This window comes from Spermophilus citellus (genome assembly GCF_964194105.1).
Source record: "Spermophilus citellus genome assembly, chromosome: 14".
Lineage (NCBI taxonomy): Eukaryota > Metazoa > Chordata > Mammalia > Rodentia > Sciuridae > Spermophilus > Spermophilus citellus.
This window is the reverse complement of record NC_138194.1, coordinates 100,355,893-100,372,089: the sequence shown is the minus strand read 5'-3', so window position 1 is coordinate 100,372,089 and position 16,197 is coordinate 100,355,893.

Here is a 16,197-nt window from a genome sequence, read left to right as displayed (position 1 = left end):
CAGAGAGCAAGGTGCAGGCAACACAGTGGTATCATCTTCCTGTGCCCTGTTTACCCTCTCCTCCAGTTTTCCACCATTGAGCTCACTTCTACTGGAATGTAGGCAGTGCACCCCACATACAAAATTTTCAGCCATTATGTGTGTGTGTGTGTGTGTGTGTGTGTGTGTGTGTGTGTGTGTGAGGGTATGTGTGAGGGAGTCCGAAGGTGCCATTGGCTCAGAATCTGACTCTTAAGTATGTTCCTGGCACACTAATCCCACGTGATTTATTTGATTGAAGTGAATAGTGAGGTGTCGATTTGGCATTTGATTGATAGTGAGCCTCAATAGTCTTCATCCTCATCAGACTTAAAGCTCTGCAAGGGCAGCAAGGTGTCTGTTTTGCTAAACACTGAGCCACAGTATTTGATACAGTGCCTACAAATACAAGATGTAGAATCAACTTAACAGAAATGCTTTTTTTTATTGTGGTACAAAATAATATAGAAAAAGGTCATGAAAAGCTTATCTAGTTTTACACAGTGGAAAATCTTGCAAAACTCTAGAGCAATCTCACAACCAGGATGTTGACATTGACGTGGTTGAGATAATTTTCATCCTCACAAGGCTGCATCCTATTATCCCCTCCTATCTGTGCCCACTTCACCTGTCTCCATGCATAACCCTGAAAACACGAATCTCTTCTCCATCTCTAGAATTCTGACATTTCAATCATGTAGGCAAACAAAACCACACAGTATGTAAGCTTTTGTGATCGTGTGTGTGTGTGTGTGTGTGTGTGTGTGTGTGTGTGTTTTCATTCAGATTTGTTTGGACAGTCATCTGATTCTTGCTGGTGTGAATGCTTTTGAGCATGTCCTCTCATGTAGTGTTTTATTTAACAACTATGTCATACTCTCTCACTCTACAGACAATTCCTCCACTGCCTTCATCTGGGCTTATTTATATAGTTGACGTCAAGGGCCTGAGATCTCCTGGGATTGCTGTCTGTCTGTCCCTCCTGCCCTTCATTCTGGGCTTCTCTGCAGGGCCTTACCTGGGAGCAATCCATGAGAACACAAATGGATGCTAAAAAACATTAGCTCTGAAGTCACACAATGTTGTTTCCACCTTATATTAGTGGTTGAAGTTTTGTCAAAATAAAGAGATTTCAGATGTATAACAAGGAAAACGGATTCTACCATTTTATGGAATAAGCTGTAGGGAATTATGTCTGTATTTAGTCAGCTGAAAGATCTGGGAGGTTAGTTTTTAGAGTATTTGCCATATGTACCCAAACTGACATTTCACCAGAACAAGGGAAAGGAGAAAAACAGTCTTGCCTGCACTCATACTCCTCTGTCCTGCCCTACTGGTGTCATATCTTAAATGTGTTCTGCATGTGCATTGTAACCCCCTCAGGCAGTATGTTAGACTTCACGTGCACCTTCAAACAGAGCTCAGAAAACTCCAGAGGAAGCAGGAAAGCTATATCTTCTCATAATTCTGTTTCCTGTGTTCTTCTTCCTTCATTATGTCCCAGGATTTCTTCTTTATCATATGTTTCTACTTAAGAGCTTCCTTTAATAATCCCCTAAAATTAAGTCTGGTGGTGACAAATCATCCTGTTTTCTTTTGCCTATTAATATCTTGATTTTTCATTCACTATTGACCAATATTTTATGAGATATAGGATTCAGAGTTCACATTTCTCATCAGTCAACACTAATAAAAGATCCTGCCCATTCAATCTAGCTTCAGTAGTTTCTAATGACAAAACTGCTATGATTAAAAACGTTTTTCCTGTAGGTAAAATTTCATTTATTTCTCACTGATTCCACAATTTTCCCTGAGTCTTTAGCTTACAGAAATTTGCCGGTCATGGGGCTGCCTTCAGGTTTTTCCTGTTGAGCTTTGCTCAGCTTCAGAAATCGTACATCTGTCTTTGTTAAATAGGTTATTTAAGTGCCTGTTAAGCCCTCCTTTTATTTCCATTTTTTTTCCTCTCTGTTGTTCAGATCGGGTGATTTCTATTATTTTCAATTAGAGTTCACTGATTATTTCCTCTATTCTTTAAGATTCTTTTAACCTAATTCTAAATCTCTATCAGGATGGGGTTGCCGTTCTGTTGACTATCATTTATAAAGCGAGTTGAGATATTTCTGGTTCTTGGTAGGTTAGATACTTTTTATTTCAGAATTTTTTTATTGAAGAATGTCTACTTTGAGAACCACCCACCAGACTCTGGAACTCCTTAACCCTCTGTTTCGCTGACTCCCCCAACCTCACTCCAGCAGGAAAGTGTCAGGTGTGGCCAGATGGGGCAAGTGTACAGCTTCTCTTCTTGTCCTCCACTGATACCAACATGGACAGAATTCCTATTAATGCTGGACTTAGGTTGCAGCCGTAGCTTCCTGTAGGTTGGCATTGGCTGATACCAGCAGGGCTGAAGGGGCAAAGCCATAGCCTTATAGCTAGCTCCTGAGATGACCCCTAATGGCATAGCACAGGAGCAGCTGCTCCATTACCACTCTTTACGAGAACTCACCTGACATGAGTCCAGCATGTGGGGAGAGGGACGCTTGCTGCTTCTGCCAGGTAAAGGAATCTTAGACTCTTTACCTGGTCTCCACTGGCACTGTATTGGGTGGTGGTTACCACCCAGAAAGGAAGACAGTTCAAGATCCCTACCTGACCTTCTGTTCCTCACACAGGAGGGGGACATGGGTTTCCAGGTGCCTCATTCCTAATGGCACGAGGCCAGCCTCCTGCTCATGGATTAAGTTGCAGGTAAGGACAGCGCCACAACTTTTCCGCAGTGCTGGCATGGAAGAGTGGTCATTGTGGAACAGGTTTTGTCTCAGTTTTAGTTATCTTTTTACTGTGGAGACTAAAACACCTGACAGAAACAACTACAGGAGGAAAAGTTTCAGAGGTCCTTAGAGAGCCAGCTCCATTCCTCAGGGCCCAATGTGAGGAAGGACGTCACAATGGAAGAGTGTTGTGGAGGAAAGGGGCTCTGAACAGGACACCAGGAAGCAGAGGGAGAGCTCTGATCAAAAGGACAAAATACAGACCCCAAGGCCAGCCCTCAGTGACCCACCTCCTGCAGTCCCACCCACCTATAGTTAGGACCCAGTTAATTCCTATTTGTGGATTAGGTTAAGGCTCTCATAACCCAATCATTGCACCTCTGGGAATGATTGCCTTGTCTCATGCATGAGCTTTTAGGGACCATCTCACATATTGAAACTTTGACCACCATGCTGAGCTGCCCCCTCCTCACCACTTGGCTGGAAAGAGAAGGCTTTGGTTGGGGTTTTGAATTGTTCATACCCACTGGCACTTCTGTATTCCTGGCTTCTTCTGCTTTGAACCTGAGACACATGATATGAAACAAAACCCAGAGAACTTACTGCTCTGCTCTTACTTGGGTTCCAAAGCCCCAGCCCAGGCTGACTTCTGCTCTTCAGCTTTCAGAGCCGTCTCATATTTGCTTTCTATGTAATGTCAAGCTATCTAGTTGTGATGAGCAAAGGGATAAGGGAAGTCCTATATACCCACCCTTCCACAAGCTGAATTATAAGCATAATTTTTAAAATAATAAAAAGATTATTTACATAAATAATTTCTTCTAAATTTTCTCAAAGGAAATTAATGGTACTATGATGCAGATCATTAGTGTCCATAGTTTAATGAGTATGTGTTACCCTGAGTATGATTTGCACTGGCACATACATTAGATGCCCTAAATCTATTCCTTAGCAGATATACCAGCATTCCCATTTCAAAAGATGAAGGGTATGATCCTTAAAGAGGTACAATAATGCATTTAAGGGAAACTTACTGCCTACTTAAAATCTTTCCTTATTAACATTTTTTCACAGGTGAAAATTGACCCTCTATCGTGTAGCATTCAATACTGTTATGGTTTATATATGAGGTTCAGATACAAGGTGTCACATAAAGCTCATGTGTGAGACAATGCAAGAATTTTCAAAGATGAAATGATTCCAAAATGAAAGGTATAAGCTTATCAGTGGATTAATCCTCTGATGTGAATTCACTGGGCCATAACTATAGGCAGTTAGGGTGTGGCTGAAAGATGCAGGTCACTGGGGGCAGGGCTTTGGGGTTTATACTTTGTCCCTGGTGAGTGGAGTTCTCTCTGCTTCCTGGTGGCCGTGGCCTGAGCTGCTTTCTTCTACCATGAGGTTCTGCCTCACCTCTGGCCCAGAACTATGGACCTGGCCAACCATAGACCGAACCTCTGAAACCGTGAGTCAAAATAAACTCTAAACTCTTCTAAAATTGTTCTTGTCAGATCTTTTGCTCATAATGATGCACAAGAAAATGTGCAAGATGACTAAAATAAATACATTTTACAGTCTGAGTCACGTTCTATCTTCCTAGTCTCTAGATAAGTTTTAAGTTATCATCTGATCAACAAAGAGCTACTTGTTTTTTTTTTTAAATATGAAGATTGTCCTTTCCACTTTTGCTGTACTCTGTTTACTTGTATATCATGTGACTACTTCTTTCACCTTCTCAGTTTCCAACCAAAGTCAATGACTATGATTTATTCAGAGTACAAAATTCAATGGTGAGCAGGTTAAAAAGAATATTGCTAAATGAATCAATGAGTTATATAAAAGGAAGGCTTTTGAAAAAGATAATAATACCCCAGGAGGAAAGTTATGGTTTCTTAATAAACTCATCTTGACAGAGTCATAAAGAGTAATAATTCTAATTATAAAAATAATATTAAAGACAAGGATAATTTTGGATTGCATGATTGTTGAACTCTATAAAGAGTTTCAACATGGATAATTTCATCTGATTCTCACATTATACTCTAAGGTAGATAAGAAGTAGTTATTATTTTTTTGTTTTCAGACAAGCAGCTTTGTTTTACAAAGTGGCTCCTTTTCTAAGTATACTAGTGCCTACATAGCATTACCAGATCATTGATCCCTACCTCAGGCACTTTTCTATCTATAGGAGACCATTCTGAAGAAACAGTGCAGTGGTTGACATGCACTCCTCCCACACAGTCAGTCTGCATTTGTATCCCAGCTCTGCATGTGCTAGTTTCTTTTCATCTTCTTGTACAGGACAACATCTGTGCATCTAGCTCAGAGGGCAGTTTCAGGAATTAAGATTCTTATCATATCATATTTGGCACAAAGTAATTTGACCTTTATTATAAACCAGACTTCTTATATATAAACCAAAAACTTTGTAAATAGGAACCTTGAACCTAGGAGCCAAATGCACATACCAATATAATAGCAGATTCCTGCTTGATTGGCATGTGAGGTGCAACTTCCAAGGAGTCTCTAGATCCTAGATCAGGAAAGCTACAGTGATAAGTTGAGTAGGTGCCCCTAGTGTCCAATGGGAAGACAAAAAGGGCCAGTGGAAAGATTCAAATGATAATATCATGATGAAATAGGTAGTTTTCAAAAGATCAATTTTTCACAAGTAAATGTGGGAAATGCATCTGAGGCAGAGAACTCTGACTTTCCAAGCCAATCAAAGTCTACAAATCTGACACTGACATCTCTTTGATTCATTTTTCATAAGAGCTCTTATATAGATCACTTTTAATAAAATCAAGCTAAATTTTCAAATAGCATACACATTAGGCTTTAAGAATTCTTTGTTCATTGCAAATAGTCCCAGCAATAAGAAGATTAATTCCAACAACTCCGTGTATATGGTTGTAATGTGTTCCCTTGAAGCATGATTTTATATCGTATTGCCGGTGGAGAACAAATTGAACTCAATTATTTCATTCTCTCAACTTATTACTGAAATATTAAGGCACAACAAAGATACATTCTACCTTAATCGCCTTATCTCTAGCTGCTGGCACATGGCTGAGCCTCAACATTTTGAATATTGATGTTGAAGCGACAATCTCTATTTCTATCTCACAAGCAAGTGTCAGAAATAAAGAAATTTCAAGAGAAAGCACATTTCATGTCAAGAAATATCCTGCCACTGCACTTCCTTACCAGAAACAAACATTGGTCAAGAAATGAGAAATACAGGTGCCGGGATCTGAAATGAGACTGGGAGTTGGGCTGTGGGCTCATCTATCACAACAGGCAATCAGGACCTTCTGGGTGGCCGAGAAAGACCAGTGATTTGCAGGCTGCCACCTTGCCTCTCTGAAAAGCCTGAGATCAGCAAAATCTTCCCCATGATATATTTCACAATGCCCAAGTAGAAATAAAAACTTAAAGAAATCACCTGTGCATGTTCTCAGATCAGTTTTTTTTTTTTAACACTACATAATGCCACACAAGCCAGGGGTGTTTATAAACATGAATGAGGAAACAGAGGAAAGGACAAGTCAAGAAAGGGGAGTGAGAGAAAGAGAAGGAGAAGAAAGGCAAAGCACACTTTTGATTATTCATGCTGGTCTTTCCTGGTTTCTCAGGTTATTGTGAGACTTTGTTCATGGACTGATAGTGCCTGATGCTTATGGCCCTTATAAGTAATTGGCTATATTTCTCTAGTGTCACATAAAAATTTTATATCCATAATCTCATTTCACTGTCCAGCAATGACGAAATAAGCATTACCAGTAGCTGAATGTGGATGTGCTAACTGAGCTTAAAGAAATTATCTTTCCAAGATAAATTATGGTGCTAATACTTTGCAAACTTGTCCCTCGGATCGGTGTCCTGGTTCAAAATACAATACGTTTTTGCTACTTGTGTCACCCAGATAAATGAATTGTCTGAAACAGAAGAACACCGGTAACAGCAGTGTTGATGTGTGTAATCAAGGTGAGATGATTCCCCAATTCTATGACTCTTTTTCCATTGATAAGCTGTCCCTCTTCTATCAAGATTTCTCTTCATCTCCAAGAAACTCATTCCACTTTTTAAGGATGAGCACAGACTTCTGGATTTTTCAATGCAATGTACTGTAACATTTTTCTTATAATTTTGTTGATTACAATTCTGTTGATCTTTGAATTGTTCTATTTGGTTGTCTACTTGATATGCTCCCAGCCACCTTCAGTATTTTCTGCATTTTTGGGCACATGATGTCCTAGGTTTGCCTTATGCTTTTCCTGACTCATTTGTGATAAAAGCCATTTGTCTAAGAAGCCCTAATTTATTTTCATGATAGATAATATTTACAAATCAAGAAATGGGTGCTTAGTAGGCTTATTAATACTGGGCTATCCTTGTAGTGCCAAATTAAATTCAAAGCAGTGCTTTGCTCTTCACATTTCTCTCCTCCCTATTCCTATGGATCCATGCACTGCCTAACAACAATTCAGGCACTGATGGACTGTATAGACGATGGTGTGCCCAGAAGATTATAATGGAGCCAAAATAGTCTATCTCCTTGTCACATTGTGACCATCATAATTTCATAGTACAATATTACTCACTTGTCCGTAGTGACACTGGTGTAAATAAACCTATTGTGCCGCCACTCACATAAAAGTGCAGCACACACAATTATGTACATACATAATGCTTGATGATAATGAATGGCCATGTTACTGGTTTGTTAATTGCTATACTACATTTTATCACTACTTTATCTTCCTGTTATAAGAGGAAAAACATTTACTATAAGTCAGTAAGCAGTGCTATCGTTGCAACAGCCTTAGATTCTGTGTTGAACATGGGTCTTCATTCAATCAAGAGACCACATTAGGTAGTTGACCTGTGCCTTCTAGGTTTGAGTAAATACATTCTACAATGTTTGCATGTTGATCACCATTTTCCAGAATGTAACCCCCAGTTGTGGAACACGACTGTGTCTTTTTCCTCAGGGTTAGAAACCAGTGTCTAAGAACATAAGTAGATTTACTCATTTCATCTATTCCACAGGTTTAGTGCACAAATGCCACTCTATAAAATATGGTGTTAATAGAGTTCAAGATTTTTTTGAGTTTTTTTTTTTTTAATCATCATCTGTTAGTCGCCTCAGCTTAGACCCAGGGCAAGTAGGAACACCCTAGATCACTTACTTCTGGCTAACTGATCCCAGACTAGAGGAACTTCCCACATAACCTACAGATTTAAGAGAACTGGCAATAGTTTCAATCACTACTATCATTTTATAAGTTAAGCCACGTCCTTTGTGGAAGCCATTCTTCGTACACCAGAGTGCTGTGACATATTAACATGGACAGATTGATCAGCATTTCACAGAATATTTTTTCTGGTATGTTTCCTATTAGAATGGGCCACATGGGAGTTTCTGCAGGATCTGGAAGGTAGAGGAATAAAACATTAGCAATTTCAGAACTGAAATACAGTTTCTCTGATTCACTCAGTCCACCGACATGAACCAGCCTTGGAGCCTGCACTTTCCCTGTTCCCTGGATTCCTCTTCAGTTTTAATCCTCTTTTGTCAGACATGTATATTTAGCTCTGTGACAAATGGCCCTGGTTTTTGTAGGGTACCCAGGTTACCAGGGTCAGAGCCAACAATAAGAGATATAGATTTCAGTCTGTCCTCATGGAATTTCAGCTCCTGTTTGTGGGATACAGTCTACTCCTACAGTCCTCCTGACTGGCTCCTTTGGAATTCACATTCCAGCCTCAGGCTAGGAGATACAGCTGTGCAGAGACCACCATTCCTTCCCCCACCTCGTAAACCAACTGCTCTATAGACTCCTTTTATATACCCACCTCATTCTGCTTCTCCGGTTGTGCCCTATCAGATGCATACAGCAATAGATAGTAAATACAAAAGACTAAGCGGATTCCAGGGTGCCACACAACTGGGCTGATTATGGGAGGTTCTAAGGGGAGAAAAGACATATGCACAGTGTTCTCAAGAATTTCCAAATTTAGAAAGTTAAAAGGGAGGTTTTCCATGCCCAGGCAGGGTACACCCTGGGATAAATTCTAGTAGTAAAACAAACAACCTCATGGATACAGCACACAGCAGTGACAAAGTTGGGTTGAAGCCTGCTTCCTTTCAGATTGTGGCTATATAAAATGGAATTTCTTATTCTCCAATGCAGCAGGAAGCCACAGATACGTTCTTGCCTTCTATCTTTTGGAAAACTGAGGTAATTCAATTGGTAATAGAATCTATAAATATTATAATCTCTAGAATTAGGTGGTCAATCACAGGTAAAAAGGTCAAATTTCCAATAGCAACTATAGTTCACTTAAATTTCTTGGAACCCTTAGGGCAGTTAATTCCAGATAATAGTCTGTTTCAGGTCTTTTATAATTAAATGTTGATCTTTTTCTTTATTATGACATTATCATTATTATTACTACTACCACTACTATTTAATGCTGGCAATGTACAGCTGTCTGAAGAAAAAAAAAAGTATCAAAGATTCTGAAGTGCAAAGAGATATTTGGAACTAATCCACCATTCTTAATTACAGCATCACTCATCTTTAATCTTTTATAGATGATTTATCTTTTATGTCTTTAACCTTTTGTATTTTTAAAGCCCAACAAAATCAACTCTTCATATTAGAACATAGGTGTAGGACAAATACAGAGACCAATTACCCTGAAAGACCACATTAGGAATCTACTACCAGGTCATTAACTGGAGCCTCCGATCCTGTCAGTATAAAATGGACTCAAGTGAAGTGAAAAGACTCCCAGGAATAATAAACAGATTCTTCCTCCTGGTGGTTTCTTTTAGGGAGCACATCAGCAAACTCATACAACCATTTATCAACATCAAGGGTGTGTCCTCCTTAAATTCCGGTGGAGTCCCATCCAGTGAGACACCGGCTGTTTGATTTCCACTGGTCAGGTTGAGCATGTCCCTTATCCAGCAGAGAAGAAGCCTTGTACCCTAAATCAGAAGCTTCTCATCAGTGTCTTTTAAACTATGGACTGTTAGGATTTTTAATCAGCCAGTTCAGGATACTCTTTCTCAATCTGGGATTGAGAATTTTGGAGTAAATATAAAATTCCTGGGGGTGAGTCTAAAGTATGTCTAATCCTATTGGTAAGCTTAGTGTTGGTCTGTCACATCGGCCAAAATATTTGTCCCTGCCAGGACTTGACCAGGTAAATGCATTTTTGCCAATAAGCACAGCTCCAGTGTCCTTGTCTATCCCCAGCCACACCACTGCTGGGAATATGGCAATATCCTCAGTTCTGACAGTCTTCGAGACGTGGACATCTCACCAGGAAAAAGAACACGCACTCCTTGGGGACTTCTTTGAGGATAATGGGATACAATGCCACCAAAGTCCCCCCATGACTGCCTGAGCACCACAGAGGCACACACAGTGGAACTGTTGTGAAAGAGATGCACCTGTTATTTCCCACCTGTGCTCAGTCCCTGCAACCTCCGAGGCCCCTCCCAGTCCTCAACCTGAGAGTGGGAACGAGGTGGCCCCGGGTCTCCCTCTTCATGCACTTACTGTTACATGACATGCTCCCATTTACATGGATATCCTGACTCGCTTGTGATCTACTTTGACTTTGATCTTGTTTTGATTCTCCTATTACCTTTGTACCAACGTGAGTGTTGGGCCTGGCTACATTGAGCCCTTTTTGACTATGGTTTGAATTTTGTGTTCAAATTCCCATGATAAAAATCTCTCCTGAGCAGTGTTGGCTCTCCCAGTTTCACATTCCTTCGTTAGCTGCCTATAGGCCATGTCCTATCTCGGTTTGCACGAGCCTTGCACACAGCACCTGGAAAGACTTCCGACGCACTGGAGATCTGTCTTACTAAGAACTGCTCGGCTGTGGTGCCCTTAAAGTACCCCACATTGCCTGCATGTACCTTACTCTCTGACCGGGACCTTCCATCTACTATTCAGCTGTTTCCTCGGGAGGGCATGGCTTCATATTGCAGCCAGTCTTTGCTACTCCCCTGACTTTACATGCCACAAATAAATACTGCAAGATACATTATAGACTTGTTCCCATTGCTTCTAACAGCATCTCTCCAATCTGTGCAAGGCAGGTACTGACACTGTCACTAACATACATATATACACACATGCAAATAATCACATTTATATATATATTCACACACGTATATTATGTATGTATATATATATATTGATATAACACACACACTCATACCTACATATATACACACACACATATGTTGTATAGATTTATGAGCAAGATAAATCCCTGAGCAGAAAGCCTCGATAAGTGAAGTGGAGAGAGTCCTCCAGGCATTATGGGGGAAGTTCACATGCAAAGAAAACGAGAGGAGATTTTAATAAATAACATAAACTACATACAAAGAGCACATAGCTGGATTTTAAGCCCTGGGTAGCAGGTCGTGTGACATTATGTGCCAAGCTAGAGTGCTACCTGGAGACCTCCACAGCTCCCTGCACCCTGCAGAGGATGCTCTTCCTCACCATGGCCATGGCCCTGCTTGGTCAGTGGAAGGAGCGGACCATTCAAGGGCATCTTCCGCCATCGCTTAGATGAAACCTGTATCCTGCTCATCTCCCCAGAGGATTCCCATCTTTCCATGTGAAGAATATGCTCAGGTAACAACTGCCACTTCAGGCTGCGTTTCAGAGTGACCACATGTGGTGGCACTGCTGTCTTGATCCAAGAGAAGGTGACAAACAGCCTCATCAACGCACTCGCCAACCTCAGTACCTATGAGCAAAGAATCAGTAGCTGCTGGAGGTTGCCACTGAGATTATTGAATTAGTTTGCTACCAGAATTAGCTTACTAATTCACCAGCTTAGAGTGAAAAGGGGCTTCATATTTTATATCCTTGATATATATTAGCTATCTTGTTCTTCTAACAATCCCATGGAGATCTATTGTCTCTGTTTTTGGAGAGGAAGCTAAAGCACTGATGGTTAAGTGGCCTGCTGCAGTCTCCCAGCAGGGGTTCCAGATTCTAACCATCCAGGTCAAAAGCAGTGGTATTAAAAATGCTGTTCAAGCTGGATAATTCTCATCTTCACTCAAAGTATGAAGACTGAAGTTTACCTCTGAGTTTGCAAAACACTGAAGAAATTTTAACAGGTGAGTGTTTTGATTAGAATTGGTTTTATAAGCATTCTTTAAACACTATGTAAAGCATGAATTAAAGTAAGGAAGGAAGGTTCCAGGTAGAAACAAGAAACTGACTCAGTATTAGTGAGGTAGAACTAGCGATGACAAATAAGTATACTTGTGAAGATTAAGGTGTTAGCTATTTGATAGAGCAGAATCAAAGATGATCTCAGATTTTGGGAGTGAAGTAGGGATGCAAATAAAGAGGACCCTGGGAACAGGATGGCCAGGCAGATGTGAACCATGTGAAATGCTTCTGAGAATGTCCAATAGGCAGACTGGAAAATTGTCTTGGTGCTACGGCCTGAGTCTCAGCAGAATATCTATCTTATCATAATAGAAGTGAGATTGCCTGGGGAGAATGTGTGGAGTGATGAGAAGGCCTAAAACAGGGTGGCCCCATGTCAAAAATGTCATATTCTGCTAGTGTCTTAACAATACCTAGGTGCCAGAGTCCTAGGTACACTTTCACATCATAGAGGTCATTGGTGACATAGAGATGTTTTGAAAATAAACTTTCCATCCAATCTCATAGGTTTCTCCCTCTCTGCTCAACCATCTTTAATGAAGTAAAGGCTCAAATGTGCTTTGCTGTCTCTTGCCTTTCCTCAAGGCTTCTGTCAAGGGTATACGGTTGGTACCCTAGCAATGGCTCTCACACTCAGATGGAAACCAATATTTATTTAATGCCTGGCTGTAAGACATCACAGAAGTTTTAATAATTTTCTCTTTGAACTTGTGTTTTGTAGGTGGAATCTGGAGAAGCAATGTGTTTGCTTGTGTATGGAGATGGTGGGTGTAATATGCATGACCAGGCTCCTAGATTTACCAATTGCATATGGCCCAATGCCTCATAGGTACCGTGGTCTGGTGATCAGGATGCATGGGGATTCATCAAGACTCAAAAACATTCACTCAGTAAGTACCCTTGGACTGAGTAAGTAGAAGTGCTGGATCCCTGAAAGGCCACACTGTTCTTTATATCCAGAATTTACTGAAAACCATAACTTGGGAAGAAAGGGAACAATAGGATAGGAAAGCCATATGTCCTTTTCCTTTAAGTTCTTTTATTTTTAACTCATCACTAAGTTGAAGGTAGAGAAAGACTGTGCCTGAAACATTGTGTTAAGAGAGTGTGTCTGCTTCAAGAAGTGAAATGAACACTGTCGAGTTCATTTTGTGCAGGATTTCCACTGTTCTGAGAAATATGAAATACACGATCATCTATGAACAGTTGGATCCAATTGTGAAATGCCAACTCCAGTGATTTTTTATGAGTTAAATGCTTTTATAGTTGCAATAAAACTTGGTTATTGTTATGATTTTGATATGAGGTGTCCCCCAAAAGCTCATGGGTACAATGCAATGAAGTTTCGAGGTGAAAGGTTGGGTTCAGGCTCTCCTAACGCCATAGGTGCATTAAGCCCCTGATAGGGATCCACTGAGTGGTGACTGCAGGCAGGTGAGGTGTGGTTGGAGGAGGTGGGTCATTGGGAGTGTGACTTTGGGATGTATAGTTTGTCCCAGGTGAGAGGAGTGGTATCTGCTTCCTGGTGCCATGTCCTGAGCCGTTTTCCTTTACCACACCCATTGGTCATGATGTACTGCCTCATCAAAGGCACGGAGCAAGGAGATATGACCATCTCCAGAGTAAGAGCTCTGAAACTTTGAGCCCCAAATAAAGTTTTCCTCTTTTAAAACTGTTCTTGTCAGATCTCTTGGTCACATAGGAAAACAAAACAAAACAAAACAAAATCTGACCAGAGTAGTTATACAATATAAATGTAATGAATCCATCCATAATGATAACTTATTTTTTTTTCTTTTCTTTAGATAGAATAGTATTAAGAAGAAAATAAAAATGGTGAAAATTTGAAAGAGACTGCCGCAGTCCGGCTGCAGCAAAATAACCGGGGAGTGACGAGCAACTTGTGTACATTGATACAGCAGGAGTGGGAGCCGTTTATTGTAGGACAACAGCGGTATTTATACATTCCACACAGCTTGTCTAATTAACATAAACTTGATACAGCAGTCAACCAATAAGGAATCTCCACACTTAATGGCTCACTGGCCTTACTTCACAAACCACTCCCTCTGGCATTTTGCCAGGCGCCACCTTGACTTGTTTTCGGACTCTAACAAGAGACACCATAAGAGACAGGAGAGCTTTGGAGTTTGATACCTGTGTCACCACCTCCTCCTGCTGTTTGAGCAAGGGATTCTGCATTTCCATTTTGCTCTGTACCTCTCACCTTGTGGGGCTGACTCTACCTCTGGGTCTGTGATTGTAATGATTCTGCACATCTTAGGTATCACATGACCTCTCCCAGGAAGCCTGTCCAGGAAGTTTATACCCATGATGTTTTCTCTTTCTTTGTGGTCCCCTGACATGCGGTGTGTGTTTCTCCCCTTACAGATACCAGGTATAAATTACATCTATTTATGGCTCTCTCTTCAAATACAAACTTGCCAAAAGCTAAGGTGATGTCATTTTCAGTCTTACATTCCCAGTTGGATATTGCTTCTACTCCTCCAACATTTTATAGAGTAAATTAAGTATGATATATTTCTCAAGAAAGAAGTGCTAATTTTATCTTATTTTTAAAAGAAGGCAATCCTGGGGCTGGAGTGATGGCTCAGCAGTAGAGCATTTGCCTAGCACATGGGAGGCCCTGGGTTCAGTCCTCAGCACCACATTTAAAATAAATAAATAAATAAAATAAAGGTATTGTGTCCAACTACATCTAAAAAATAAACATTTTTAAAAAGAGAAGGAAATCTTGGATCAATATAAGTGGTCTTTGGAAGTTCATTTGAATTTGGAAAGATGTACACTGAGATAATATGACCAAATTAGCTGGAGGCAGGTTTAGGGGAATGGTGCGTGGTAGGCTATTCAGTGTTTGCTTCTATCTTGTTTTTCAAGGATTTTTAAGAAAAAAAATAATAACTTTTCAACAATTGTACCAGAACTGAATGCCATGCTTTCCTTGTGATTATTTCAATGAATAAAGAAACATAAAGAAACATAACTTCCGTGTTTTCTCAAACACCTTATAATCAGATGAGCTACACAGAAATTTTAAAGGTAGTGTTCCAACATAGGAATGTGTATTTATAGTTTTACACTTCCCCAGAATTATGATGCACAAATATTAATAATGTAATAGAGCCTTCTTCTATTTTTGTGAATAAGTTTGAACTGGTAATTATACAGCACTATTCACTCCTTGGGCATCTCAGTGTTGGCATAGAACACAAAGAATCTCTCCACAACCCACCAGGAAGGGGGATGGATTTTCTCATTAAACCAAACTCTCACACGTGCCAAAAACAGAAAAAAGGGAGCTCTGAAGACTGCAGAGCAAGACAAATCTAATCAATGAAAGGAAATATTTTTATAGGTACATCAATAGGATTCCAACACAGTTGTCAGGGAACAATGCATGGGAATTAAGACCTCAGACTGAATTATGTAAGATGAGAGTTATGTATAATTATGTGGCTTTTATATAACTTTATTAGCTAAATGCTTCTCCGTTCTCACTGAATTTCTCAAGAGATAAAATGACAGCCTGGGCTCCTGTGTAGAATCACTCATTTGCAGAAATGATAACATGAAGTGATATCGCAGTCATGGCATGAGGATAGGTAGAAGCTGGTTTTTGTAGAATCAGGCAGATTTATCAGTTGTGGTATAAAATCAGGGTCATGGAGGAAATGAGGTTGACAGGACTGCTTGTTAGGAGCTTCAGTATCTGCCATCTTTGATTCATCTACAGTTATGTTCTTTAATCAAGCCACTTTCCTGATCTTTCATGTGGCATTTTTCACTATTAAAAACCTATCTTCTCTGATGGCTTCACGTGCACCACAGGAGGCTGAGTGTCCACACTTCTGTAACTGAATTAGAGCTTTGCCCAGGCTAAACTCCTCTTCTCCCTAGGTTACAGAATAGGGGCACCACTTGGGCTCCAGAGCCCAATGCTCCATCTCCTCCCCTGCCGCTTATTCCCCAGACACCCATGACCCAATCTTCTCCCCTCTAACAGCTCTCCCTTTTTAATTCCATCCCCATTCCCATGGATACTGGATGTTTTCTGGATCTCATGCATTTTTGTTGGCTTAAATCATAAGCTCTTCTTCTCAGGTCTTTATCTTTAATTTCTCTCCTTTTAATAAACCCTCTTTCCTAAGGAGAAA